The sequence below is a fragment of the Helicoverpa armigera genome, chromosome 3 (assembly GCF_030705265.1).
Source record: "Helicoverpa armigera isolate CAAS_96S chromosome 3, ASM3070526v1, whole genome shotgun sequence".
In the NCBI taxonomy this organism is placed as follows: Eukaryota; Metazoa; Arthropoda; class Insecta; order Lepidoptera; family Noctuidae; genus Helicoverpa; species Helicoverpa armigera.
The window spans coordinates 1,095,221-1,107,542 of NC_087122.1; the positions used below are offsets into that span (position 1 = coordinate 1,095,221).

Consider the following 12,322-nt stretch of genomic DNA (forward strand, 5'->3'; position numbering starts at 1 on the left):
CGTTGAGGGAAAACTATAACGCAGTGATCCAAGAGTACATAGATAATGGATACTTAAGTCAAGTCGATGAGTCAGACATTTCGGATGACGGGTACTACATCCCTCATCACGCTGTCGTTCGGCCAGACAAACCGATGCCGCGCATTGTATTGGATGCGAGTGCTAGGACGCATACTGGTTTATCTTTAAATGATGTACTCCATATTGGTCCGAATTTACAAACGGATCTGTTTCTTCTTTTAATCAATTTTAGATTATTTCCTATCGCTATAAATTCTGATATTAGACAGATGTATTTACGAATCTGCGTACCTGTTGCGCAGCGAAAATACCTACGCATCTTGTTTCGATTCAATGAGAACGAACCTTTGTTAACATTCGCTTTTAACCGCTTACCTTTCGGACTTAAGTCGAGTCCTTTCATAGCTATGCGCACTGTGCGACAGCTGGCCTCGGACAGTCCGCATTATCCCGAAGCTGCTAAAGTAGCTGAGACCAGCCTATATGGATGACCTGGTCTACTCGGTGAATAATGAAGAGAACGCTATCCGCATATCGCATGATCTCATAAAAATGTTTAAGTCGGGTGATTTTGACCTTGTAAAATGGTGTAGCAATTCACCCGCGCTTTTAAACAGTCTTCCTGATTCACATCGTAAGTCGCTTGATTTTCATGAAGGGAATGATGTGTCCAGGGTTTTAGGTCTTTCATGGGAGCCTTCGCAGGATAAGTTCTTCTTCACGACCGCTCGAGTGGCCGAGAAATGTACTAAGAGAAATATACTCTCGATAGTGGCCCGCTTATTTGATGTTCTCGGTCTAGTTGCTCCCGTGATCTTTTACGCCAAGTTGCTTATCAAAGAGTTATGGTTGAGCAATATCGGTTGGGATGATGTCGCTCCTGACGAAATAGTTCAACGTTTTCGCTTCTCATGCAGGAGTTTCCCTTGTTGGATTCCTTGCGGATAGCACGTCATGTGGGTGTTACCGATGATTGTTCTGTTCGTATAGTCGCATTCGCTGATGCCAGTATGGCTGGGTACGGTTGTGTTATTTATATACATTCTATCAGTCCGTCCGGGATAATAGTTCGCTTACTTTGTGCGAAGTCAAAGGTTTCACCTACCAAGGTGACCACTCTTGCACGTCTCGAGCTGTGCGCCGCCGTGCTCATGTCGAGGATGGTGAAGGCTGTTCGTGATACTTATGCTTCACGTGTTACAATTGAAGGGATTTATGCCTTTTCAGACTCCACGATAGCCTTATCGTGGATTCATTCATCTCCGCATCGCTGGTCAGTCTTTGTCAGCAATAGAGTCGCTCAATGTCAGGAAAACTTGGGTTCTCAGTATTTTTACCATGTGGCAGGTGTTGAGAATCCGAGCGACTGCCTATCCCGTGGCCTACTTCCTTCCCAGTTGGTGTCCCATGAGCTTTGGTGGAACGGCCCTTCTTGGCTTCGTTGTGCTCCTGAGGATTGGCCGGTCAAACCTTTCTGTCCCACTGGCTGTGTGGAACTCCCCGAGCATAAGACAAACGTTTTAGCTGTCACCACGCAAGTAGAAGTTCCTCTTCTTTGTAAACTCGCGCAGCGCACCTCTTCATGGGATAGACTGTTGCGCATCGTTTCTTATATACTTAAATTCGCTAGACCAAAGATTCATTGTGAACCTCGGTCACCACAGGGGTTGGCAGCCGCGGAAATGGTTATAATCCGTGCCGTGCAATCTGTCCATTTCGCAGATGACATTAAGCTCATTAAATGTGGTAAACTTTTACCCAAGAAACTTAGAAGTTTGTCTGTCTTCTTCGATGAAGAAGGTATATTACGCATTGGGGGAAGACTTTCAAAGTCATACCTTCCTTATGATGCCAAGCATCCTTTTTTACTTCCTAAACATGATCCGATTGTAGATCTGATAATTCATCATTACCATGTGATGAATTGTCACACTGGACCAGGGCTACTTATGTCTATTTTACGGCAGCGATTTTGGATACTAGATGCCAGGACTGTCATTAGGTCTAAGTTAAGACAATGCAACACATGCTTTAGGGTTAGTCCGACGCATCCTACTCCAGTGATGGCGGACCTTCCTGAATACCGAGTCTCGGAATCAAAGGCATTTGTCCATACTGGGGTGGATTATGCTGGTCCCATCCGCATAACTCTCACTCGTCGCAGAGGTCAGCACGCTCAGAAAGCTTACGTCTGTTTGTTTGTGTGTTTGGTAACCAAAGCGGTACATGTAGAGTTAGTCTCTGAACTTACTACCGACGCCTTTTTAGCCGCATTTAAACGTTTTATCTCACGTCGAGGGCCAGTATCGTGTCTTTATTCGGATAACGCTACCAACTTCGTTGGTGCTAAAGCCCAACTAGACGAACTTTATAATTTCTTAATGAAGTCAAACCTCAATTCATCTCTTTTAAACGAGTTATTAACCCGCCGCATTAAGTGGAAGATGATTCCACCACGCTCCCCACATTTTGGCGGCATGTGGGAAGCGAACATAAAACATTAAAACGCATCTCTATCGTGTGATTGGAGATCAACTTCTTACTTATGAAGAGTTACAGACTGTACTCATTCAAATAGAGTGCATTATGAACTCACGCCCTCTGAGCGTGTTGTCGTCTGACCCGCATCCGGAAGTTATAACTCCCGCTCATTTTTTGATGTCCACCCCATTGCAGTACTTGCCGGCAGCCGATCTGTCTGGTCAGCGCTTAAATCTTTCCCAACGTAAACAGTTGTTAGATAGTATGGTCCAATCTTTCTGGAAGAAATGGCACTTAGAGTACCTGCATACGCTGCAAGTAAGGCAAAAGTGGGCAACCGCGGCCAAGCCCGTAGAAGTAGGAACTGTCGTGCTCGTGGGACAGGATAATTCTCCTCCATTGAGTTGGCCATTAGGAGTTATAACTGAGGTTTACAAAGGTGCCGACAATGTCATTCGCGTTGCAATGGTGAGGACGAAGTTCGGTAATTTTAAACGCTCCGTCACGAAACTATATCCTATCCCAACGCAATAAAATTTAAGTTAACGAATACTCATAGTTTAAGGATTAGGATTAGTCTCTTTTAAATATTTTCATTTCTTCTCCGCGTTCAGTCATAAGACTTAGGCTGATCATGACTTACGTTAGTAGATCTTTATAATTTTCACCTTTCCCTTTGAAAGAACTTGCGTCCTTCCAAGGCGGGGAGCATGGTGAAGCGTCAATGTCTTTTTTCAATGCGAATATTTATTCAATAATAAATTAAATACATAATTTATTTTTCCCGCAACTTAAAACTTTGTTTCAATTATTTTCATATTTATAATAACCCAATTGAGTCTCTGATGATGATATCCGAACGACAATACTAGCTACCGCAGCGCCCATTGGTTCGTATCGAGTGTTCTAGAGGACGCTCGCATCAAGCTAGCAGTTGCGTTTGGCCACCGCCAAGGACGCATGTTGTCCTTCTCCCGCCGCCATTGTGTCGAATACACACCGCTCCGCGTCATTATTTCCCTATATGTGATTTCCTGAAGATTCTCGTGTAATAATTGAACCTGCTGCTAGAAGACATTGCGGACTTATAGTGCAGTGCTGATTTCACGAGTTTTAACCAGTCCACCGGTGGATGAACCTAGATTTAGCTCGCCGGCCGGCAGCCCTTACCGCGACCACGCGCCCTGGAACGAGGCCTCTTCACCTCTCGCTGGTTCTAAGTGAGGTCCCTGGATTCACAAGGTACGTGGGCTTTATTGCTGCAAATAGTTGTAGTGGGTATTGGTGTCTAAAGGAATATCATCAGCAGGGATTTAATTGAAATACGATTTAGGTTTCACCGCCATATTGTTTCCCCGCATTCGATTTTCAAGATTTGAAATCACCGCTCCCGCATTTCTCTTTTCTTTCTTCATTCAACCTTTTAAATTTCTCCCAATTACATTAATTTAATTTTTTATTATTTTTCCATGATGAGGCTATTTACACGCCTCATCACCATTCTTGTAAGAGGATCTTGTAAGTAAGCAAAGCAGTAGAAATAGTAAACTAATTTTATCAACAATAACTTAGCTCGTAGCTCCATAATACATGTTTTCAGCTGTAATTCAGCCATCATTACAGATCTTACGAGTTTCAATGGCAGAGATGCCGCGAAGGTCGACAAATTGCAGGCTAATCTTCCTACTAAGTAGTCAACTGGATTGTAATGTGTGTAGTTGAGAGAATCTTGCTATATCATAATATTAAAAGTGATTGTATAAAATTTCCTTCAATTGTTCAGGTTTAAATTGTTATTTGTAACTTACTAGCTGTTTTCCATGGTTGCACCTGCAACTGGTAAAGTCGCTTAAGCTCTTTCTCAGGATGTCTGTTTAAATCACTTCAATACTTTTGACGTAATAGCCGAACAGACAGACAAAGTTACTTTTGCATTTGATGATGATGATGTCCATCTAGCCGATTTATCGACCACGGCAGCTGTTCTCATATAACAAGATCAGACAGCCTACTGCGCAGACACAGGTATACTCACTCACTATTCCTTCACTCTCATAGGCCGATGGGACGGCAATCCAACACGACAGAAGAGTGCTAAGATTTTGCATTTATGACATTCTTAAGAAGACATATCTTAAGGATATTAACTGGGAGCAAGTTGGGAATTATATGGATCATCATTTATAGTAGCTGGACATATTACTTCTCTGACTGACGTCATTACATAGGCTTCTTTCTTTGTCCCACATGCAAATCGTGTTAAACTACAATTATACTACATTACGGCTATTAAAATTTCGTTCCACGAATAACATCCTAACTTATTGTTTAACATGTCAAAATTGAAAAATTATGCGAATTTTTGGAGCCACAAAACTCACGTAACTTTTAGTTTAATAACTCGAGGTTTGAATTACATGAAATATTACGTAAAAAATACAAAGTTTTTATAAATAAGGCTTCTTTAGCATATAATAAATTCATGATTTCTTCTGCTTCCTATTCTTTAATATAAAAAGTTAGTACCTACTAGTAGTCATAACTTTATACCACAGCGCTCTTCGTGGCTCCACACTAAGACCATAAGCAACTGTAAACCACCAAAGAGGTATAACAACTAGGCTGTAACGATTAACATTAACCTTTATGTATCAAACAGTATCGGACATTAGATGTTAGGTACTCTCTTGTATTCAAGGCTTTACAACTATAAATAAAGATATAAAATATTAGTATAGCTATTACATTTTATGGAAGGCCAATGGTGGTTAAGTACAGCTAGGATTTTTTCCGCAATTAATTTGTTGCAAAAATCATAGAAAAGACTTTTAGAGAAGTCTTTTTAGATTATTCTCAGTTATGTTGAGTTCGGCTTAAAGTCTTACCTTACCTGTCTGATCTCTTCAGCTTTGTTATCCGAGCAACTCCTCACACCTTATTAACTCGTTGTCAGATTACCAGCTTCTAAAATGTTTAAATGACAGCCAGGACCCCACAATGAGGGTTTTCTAAAATGGCGTCCACCAGGTGGCAGCACCGAGTCGTCAGGTCCAGGTAACTGTCAAAGTGCTGATCTTTACTATGAATAGTGAACGATTTTAGTGTTTTTTTTTATTTTATAATTAAAGCACTGCATTATTGTTTTACTATTGCGGTTGAGTAAATAAAAAAAACTAAATCATATTGTGTTAAAAAAATTTTCAACAAGCTTTTCCTTAGTACCAGTGACTTTTGCACCCTCTCTCTTAGCTCAATTTTTAGTTCGGAAACCTTATTCTGACCGTAGTCCATAATAAAATCAATAACACTTCCAATATAACAGAATTTCAATAAACAATAAGTTCGGCACCTACAATTCCATACTATTTGACAGCTGTTTGGACCAGACGCATACGTGGCGCCACCCGGTGGCAGAAAAAATTTCAAAAACCCTCATTTAAAGTGCCTTCTGAACATCCATAGATACTCGTCATGACAAGATGGACACCCATCCATCTCGTCCAAGCGTTGCTTAACCTTATTATAATCGTGTGTATTCAAGAAATAGTCTCAATATATACCTAAGTAAATATAATCCATAAAAAACAAAACTTCCTCCTTGATATTACCTACCTATAACGAAATCAATACCACACAAGTACTTTCTTACGTTTAGCAACGTACTCCAGTATTTGTTCGTCACCTGCCAATCAGAGGGTAACATAACACCGTCCTTGCTCGATTGTGTAAGGTTGTAAACTTGTACGGGAACTTGTCACACCGAAGTTATGTTGAAGCTCTGATTATGTATTTTTGGTTACTGACTTATGTAGTATCTATAATGTTAGTGATAAGGTTGATGAATAAATAAATATTTTATTTCTAAAAATAGGTACCTAATCGTGCTTACAAAAACTAGCTTTTGCGTCGCAACCTCTGTAGAAGTTAAGGTTACTTAGACAAGTTACCGATAAGCACAAACCTAAGACCTAAGATAGATAGGTATTTGGTAGGTATGTGTTTGAAGATTGAATAAATAATAATAAATAATTAATTTCGACAATTTTCATCACCGAATGTTTCAATATTTTCGTTTTCTTCATTACACAACGGTGTGATACGCACCCACTCATATTTATCGGTTATGTATTAACTTTTTGAGGCTGCCCAGTTTTTGAACAAACACATTACATAACCGACAATGTCATGTATCAGTTTAAAGTTAACTTTATGGTGTCGATAGTTACTTGAACCATCTGTTCATTTGTTTTTTTGTTTCAATTTGATTGAATAGATTTAAAAAAAACGATTAAGTAGTTCGGATTTTACTTTTAATAATTAATTTATTATGTTTTTTTTTTCAATTATGTTTTTACGTTTATTTTTTAATATTAAGAGGGTGTAGCGTTTTCCCAAGTTATTATCTGATTTTACTCAGTAGGTAAGCGGTTAGGAGCACTAAGTGAAAAAGGTTTTTATACAAGCCTAAATATTATGCAAATATTTTTACATAGCATGGCTTTTAATACCCATGAAAAATCGCCACAATACATTTCAAATCCGCCTTTCCAATACCAAACAATTGTCTGCAATTAATAAAAGTTAACAACCTCAACATATCAATATTTTCAATTTTACACTTATTGTACAACATGACGTAACTGCAGTTACAGTCAATTACGTCAGTCAATTACGGTAAAACAATGATGACGATTGATCATCATCACTGTCCAGCTATAATCGAATTACCAAATGGACCAGATATGTTGTCAAGACAGTGTAACACACTATAGATCATGACACGACATCACTACCATTTAGAGCACACTGCAAACTTTTAGTCGGCCAATAGTTTTTCTTTAAAAAAAATAATTTTCGACCATCGTGCAGTGCAGTGTGCGAGAGCATCTTCATAAAGTTTGTCTGTATATTTTTGGGAAAGAGTAAATCAGTCATAAAACATAGAAAAAAATGTACACGGCTCTCTATAATCCACTGAAATCGTGGAAAACTACTTACTTATTTCCTAAATAAATCGTGCGAAATGCACTTGATTGCAACAATGCAAATATTTAATTTGATACAGTGCAGGAGAGTAATGCAATAGTACTTTTTATCGGTCACACTGAGTTGTATTGGATTAGCAATGTAAAGTGCATCACGACTGCACCTATTTCGAAGTAATTTCTAACCAGTTGATTTCGCATTTTTCAGTTGGATTTTTTGGAATTTACTTGTTGGATATGGCTTTTAAATCTTTGTCGTTTAAAACATAGTTCAGCGATTTTTACTGCGAATTTTAAGTTTCTCATTTAAATTCATAGACATAACGATTTTATATAACAACAATAACACTAGAAGAACAATTAAAAATAGTCGAGAAAAGCCGAATCCTTTCACGATATTTCCGGCTTTTGTTTTCATGATTCCAATATTTATCTACTTCCTAAAATTAAAAATAACTGAAAATCTACCTACTAAATACCTATATACATAGATATGCCTAAAAAACAATTGTTGAAACTTAGTTAGTCGATAGGAACCTACGTATCACATATCAATTTCCGAACGCATGCCAACCATCCATATTAAAATTTCTTACTCATAGTTTACATAACCATGAAAATTCTAAGGATCGCGCCGTGATTGCCTAGTTTCCAATCGATTAGTTTCAGTTCTCGATGCACGTGGCGAGGCCTTATCGATACTAATCGTAAAACTTGAATTCGCTTTCCAATGTCGGGGTAATACTTTTGATGCGTAGGTTTCATGTTACTTATGTATTTTTTTTTGGTTGAAGATTGATTCTAAAGGGGGTGTAAAATGAAACTACAAGAGCTAGTAGAGTCCTGCCTTATTATGAGACAATAGTTTCCATGTTTTGTAACTATCTGTCAATCTGTTTTATAGTAGCTTTCTACTCGACAAAGAAGGCGTCCATGTTTTTTTTTAATCAATAGGGAACGCCTAAGTTGATGATAATCTTTATGAAAATAATTTTGGATGGTATTTGGTATAATTTAACTTAGGTAAAATTCGATTTTATTTATGGCTAGAAATAGTTCCTTCAGCAAGATTTATGCTATGACGAAGCTCTGCGGAAATAAACATAACCTGATTTCTCATAAAGTGACACCATAATTTTCTTGAAATACTTTCGTAATTTTTACATTGCAATACATAGCTATGTAAATAACGGGGTAGTAAGTAAGTGCCATCTACATCGTCATAGTTTGTGTTGCAATATGTGTAACTTGTAGATAAGGTGCGTTCACCACAGTATATGGACATACATACGTACATATTATGTAAGTAGACCAGTAGGTGTAGTGGTAATATCTTCGAAGAAATAGGAGTCAAGACAATCCTTTATATTATTATAACTCCCTCCTTGGTCTAGTTGTCACACAGTGCTGACTGCTGTGACCGAGGTTTCGGGTACCATTCCCGGCTTTTCGTGTTTGTGCGTTTATACAAACTTTCACAAAGCAGCCCAGAGTGGTGATTGATACACCCATGTCCGAAGCACGTAAATGTCGGTCCTGTGCCTGATCTCTCTCCGATCGTGTCGGATTTCCGTTCCATCGTGGATAACTTTGAATATTATTCAAAATATCGCGGATTTTGCTGTTCTAATTTACTTTCAGACCCCTTGCGTGTCCGTATTTTGGTCTCATACCACATATAGATAGGTATCTGTTAGGCATTGCCAATCTAGCAAACGGTAGAGGGATCTTAAATCTATGGTTGCGCTATAGAATGACAGTTACCACTTACCATCAGATTGCGATGTTATAGCGCAAGAAAAAAAATGTGTTACGTATTAACAATTTCCTTAGATTGCCTATGTAAGTAAGATCGAGAGAGAGTCCAACGGACCGAAGTCCCTTTCTCTTCCTCAATTACTGATTTAAATAATAAAATAGTAATTTCAGGGATATTTTATTGATATCTATTCTTAAGTTTTCAAAAATAACGAAGGTAATATTTTTAGCCACGAAATAATAAAAAGTGTTCAGCCACTTTAGTGTGATTTGCCTTAAAAGTAAAGTAGACACCATAAAACCAGTACCAGGGTTTAATAAACTAATTATTATCCAAAGAAAACCAAAAATATGTGTATGAAACATTTTAACGCTCTTAAGAAGTTAACAACTAAGCGTCAATAACCTTTCAGTTTGACCTCTCTAATTACTTACGCACAATTACCTTCATTAGCACGTAATAATGTCTACCAAAAAATACGCAAACTACTTTATCCATACGATAATATTTTTGAAGAGTTAGCTCTCGTCACAAATGCTAACAAAGAATTGAATATTGAGTATAACTTTGCCGCTCCGAAATCAGACTTTGCCTAACGCATTTGCAAGAGAGTTTTGCTTACTTGTCGCCAACTTCAGAGCAAAGTGGCAAAGTTAAACATAAGTTTGCCGTTCTGAAGTTAACAAAGAACAAGTGTAAGTCAAGAGGTTTTGTCAAGATGCTAGTCAACATAATAATTCACGTAACTGAAAAACTAAAAAAATCGTCTGTACAAGTAAATATTGGTTAAATGCGAGACGTCACGTGCGCACACACTAGACCGCGACTGAGGCTAAGACCCACGATCTTTGTATGTGCGTCGCAAGGTCAACAATACTTAATGACTTCATACTTCATGAGTATGTTACCTGAAAACAGTGTCTCGTAATTACTCACTTTTTTAAACTTTTTCTTAAGATTTTAAAACTCGATGATGGTTAGAAACATCTTCATTTTTATGTAAATTATTGTGTAAGTACGTATGTGGATTCGTGACAATTATCGGTCAAGATTAAGATCAGTTACTTTTTCCAAAAAAATCTAAGAACCGGAATAAAATATTTTAACAATACTTACATCGTTCTCTGAAATTTGATTATTTTGCGACCGAAGTTAGTTGTTAATCGTAAAACGATTTGTTCATAATATAAGAAATTTTCGGAAAACCAACGATGATATTTCTTGATGCAATGCGTATACATTATACCATCCTATCATTTTACCTGTTTTTTTCCGCGACCGAATTGACCACATACATAAAAATAGACGTACCTACTTACGATGCCAAGTTATTTGCAATTGAGATGAGCAGGGATGCAGGAAAACTGTGAAGGTTACCCATTACTCAACAAGTGAGGCTTTTCAAACTAAGTAACTAAATAAAATATATTGTATGTATATTGGCAATATTTTTGGGGAAACACATTTTCCAAAATGAAACGAATGAAGCAAAATCCAGGTTTATCCAGTTACAGCCTACTTTTTATCCAAATGCGCGGAGTAGTGCACGGGACACGGATGCAACTGCGGACAGAAGCAAGTCTTTTAACAATAGAGAAAATGTACGACAATTTTCCTATCAAAACATGAAACGCTTTATACTTAGAAACTAATGGTCTTACTCGTCTTACTTAAACAGGTCTGTCAACGCACACATTTTAAAAGATTAAGAAGTGAACAAAATAATCCAATTATGAGTAACTTCACGATTACCGCTCATTACTTGTAAATTTTCTGACACGCGCTTCACGTGAAAACCGCACCAGCCAGTTACACTGACCGGGGATTAGAACGAAGATTAAACTAGGATTAAAATTGACAAGTGACTTACTAAGTTGACCGAGCATTAAAACTTTTTGCTGCGTGTGTTTAATTACGAAAAGGTTTTAATCTCTCCTTAAGTAGAGGTCTTTAGATTATGCGCAGGTCAACGCTTAGATCAAATATGGGATGGCTGGAATTTTAATCATGTAACCACCTGTTAAAGTATGCCTAATTTCTGTCATATTTGGTGAGATTTTTTTTGCACAAGTATGATGTGTTACATACTACAAACAGGTGTGTTCATTATCAGAACTGCCAAATATGTAAGCAATTCTTCAAGTTTCAACCGCAAACAATGATGTAACGCATGTGTCATTGAAGAAAATTGTTGATAAATGCAAACAGGACTTTATCAGTTAATTAAAGCAGAACTATTTAACAAGCCTCTTTGATTGTCATTTACGTCGATATTGTCTATTGTTGGACTATGTATGACGTCAAAGAACACAGTTTGATTTATTTATAAAGTAATTATTATCGTGCATGACCGACCGCAATATTTTTTCATTTAATTAAGAAACTACGAAGTGTAACAATTTGTATTACAATTTAAATAATTGTAGCAGAATAAAATTATTTCGTTACTAATTGTTACAAAATGCAGATAATATTACCAAACAGGTCAGTACTAATGGAGCGTCTAATCTAATAATTGCCTAAGTTACATGAATAAGCGGATTGTCGGCCAAAACACGTCTAATTGTAGTTACGTTACTAGTAATTAAGTTTTAATCTTTACGTTAACAGCGTGGTGTCACCGCATCGGTTTCTATAGTTCGCGCAAGCATTAAGTTACTCGTCTTTGCACGCGACGCCCGCTTACCGTCTGCGCGCTCCGAATTTTTCGCGCCGCCGCGAATTCCGTTTTCCGATTTCAAACCTCATTTCACCGCGAATTTTTAGTCTACTTTAAAAAAAGTAGAGCTGTCAAAGTTTTACTGCCAATTTTTGTGTAGTGTTGAGTGAGATAATAAGTGAATAAAAAGTGAGAATTAATTGTTAAATTGTTTTGAAGTCTTGAATGAGTCTGCTTATTTGAACAGGTGAAGAAAAGTTTTTATTTCTTGAGTGAGCGTCTGATTGTATTTTAATGGTACACCATAGATTTAGAGTGATTATAATTGAAATATGATTACAGTGATCTCGATAGTTTGTTGTCTATACCTACTTAGGTGGATTAATAGGCAATCGGCTTTGCGTGGAAAATTATATC

General features: G+C 37.5%; 1 protein-coding gene across 5 annotated transcripts in view; it reads left to right on the plus strand.

Moving 5' to 3' along the window:
- The window catches only part of M7bp (Myosin-7a binding protein), a 103,876-nt gene that overhangs the window by 50,568 nt on the left and 40,986 nt on the right, over window positions 1-12,322 (plus strand). Inside the window, exon 1 of one of the 5 annotated variants that reach the window (XM_021340858.3) lies at window positions 11,889-12,152. The exons of the other annotated variants lie outside the window; for them this stretch is intronic. The gene's annotated coding sequence lies outside the window, so the exon portion shown is untranslated. Of the gene's footprint in view, window positions 1-11,888; window positions 12,153-12,322 lie in introns of those variants that run through there. 5 annotated transcript variants of the gene reach the window in all.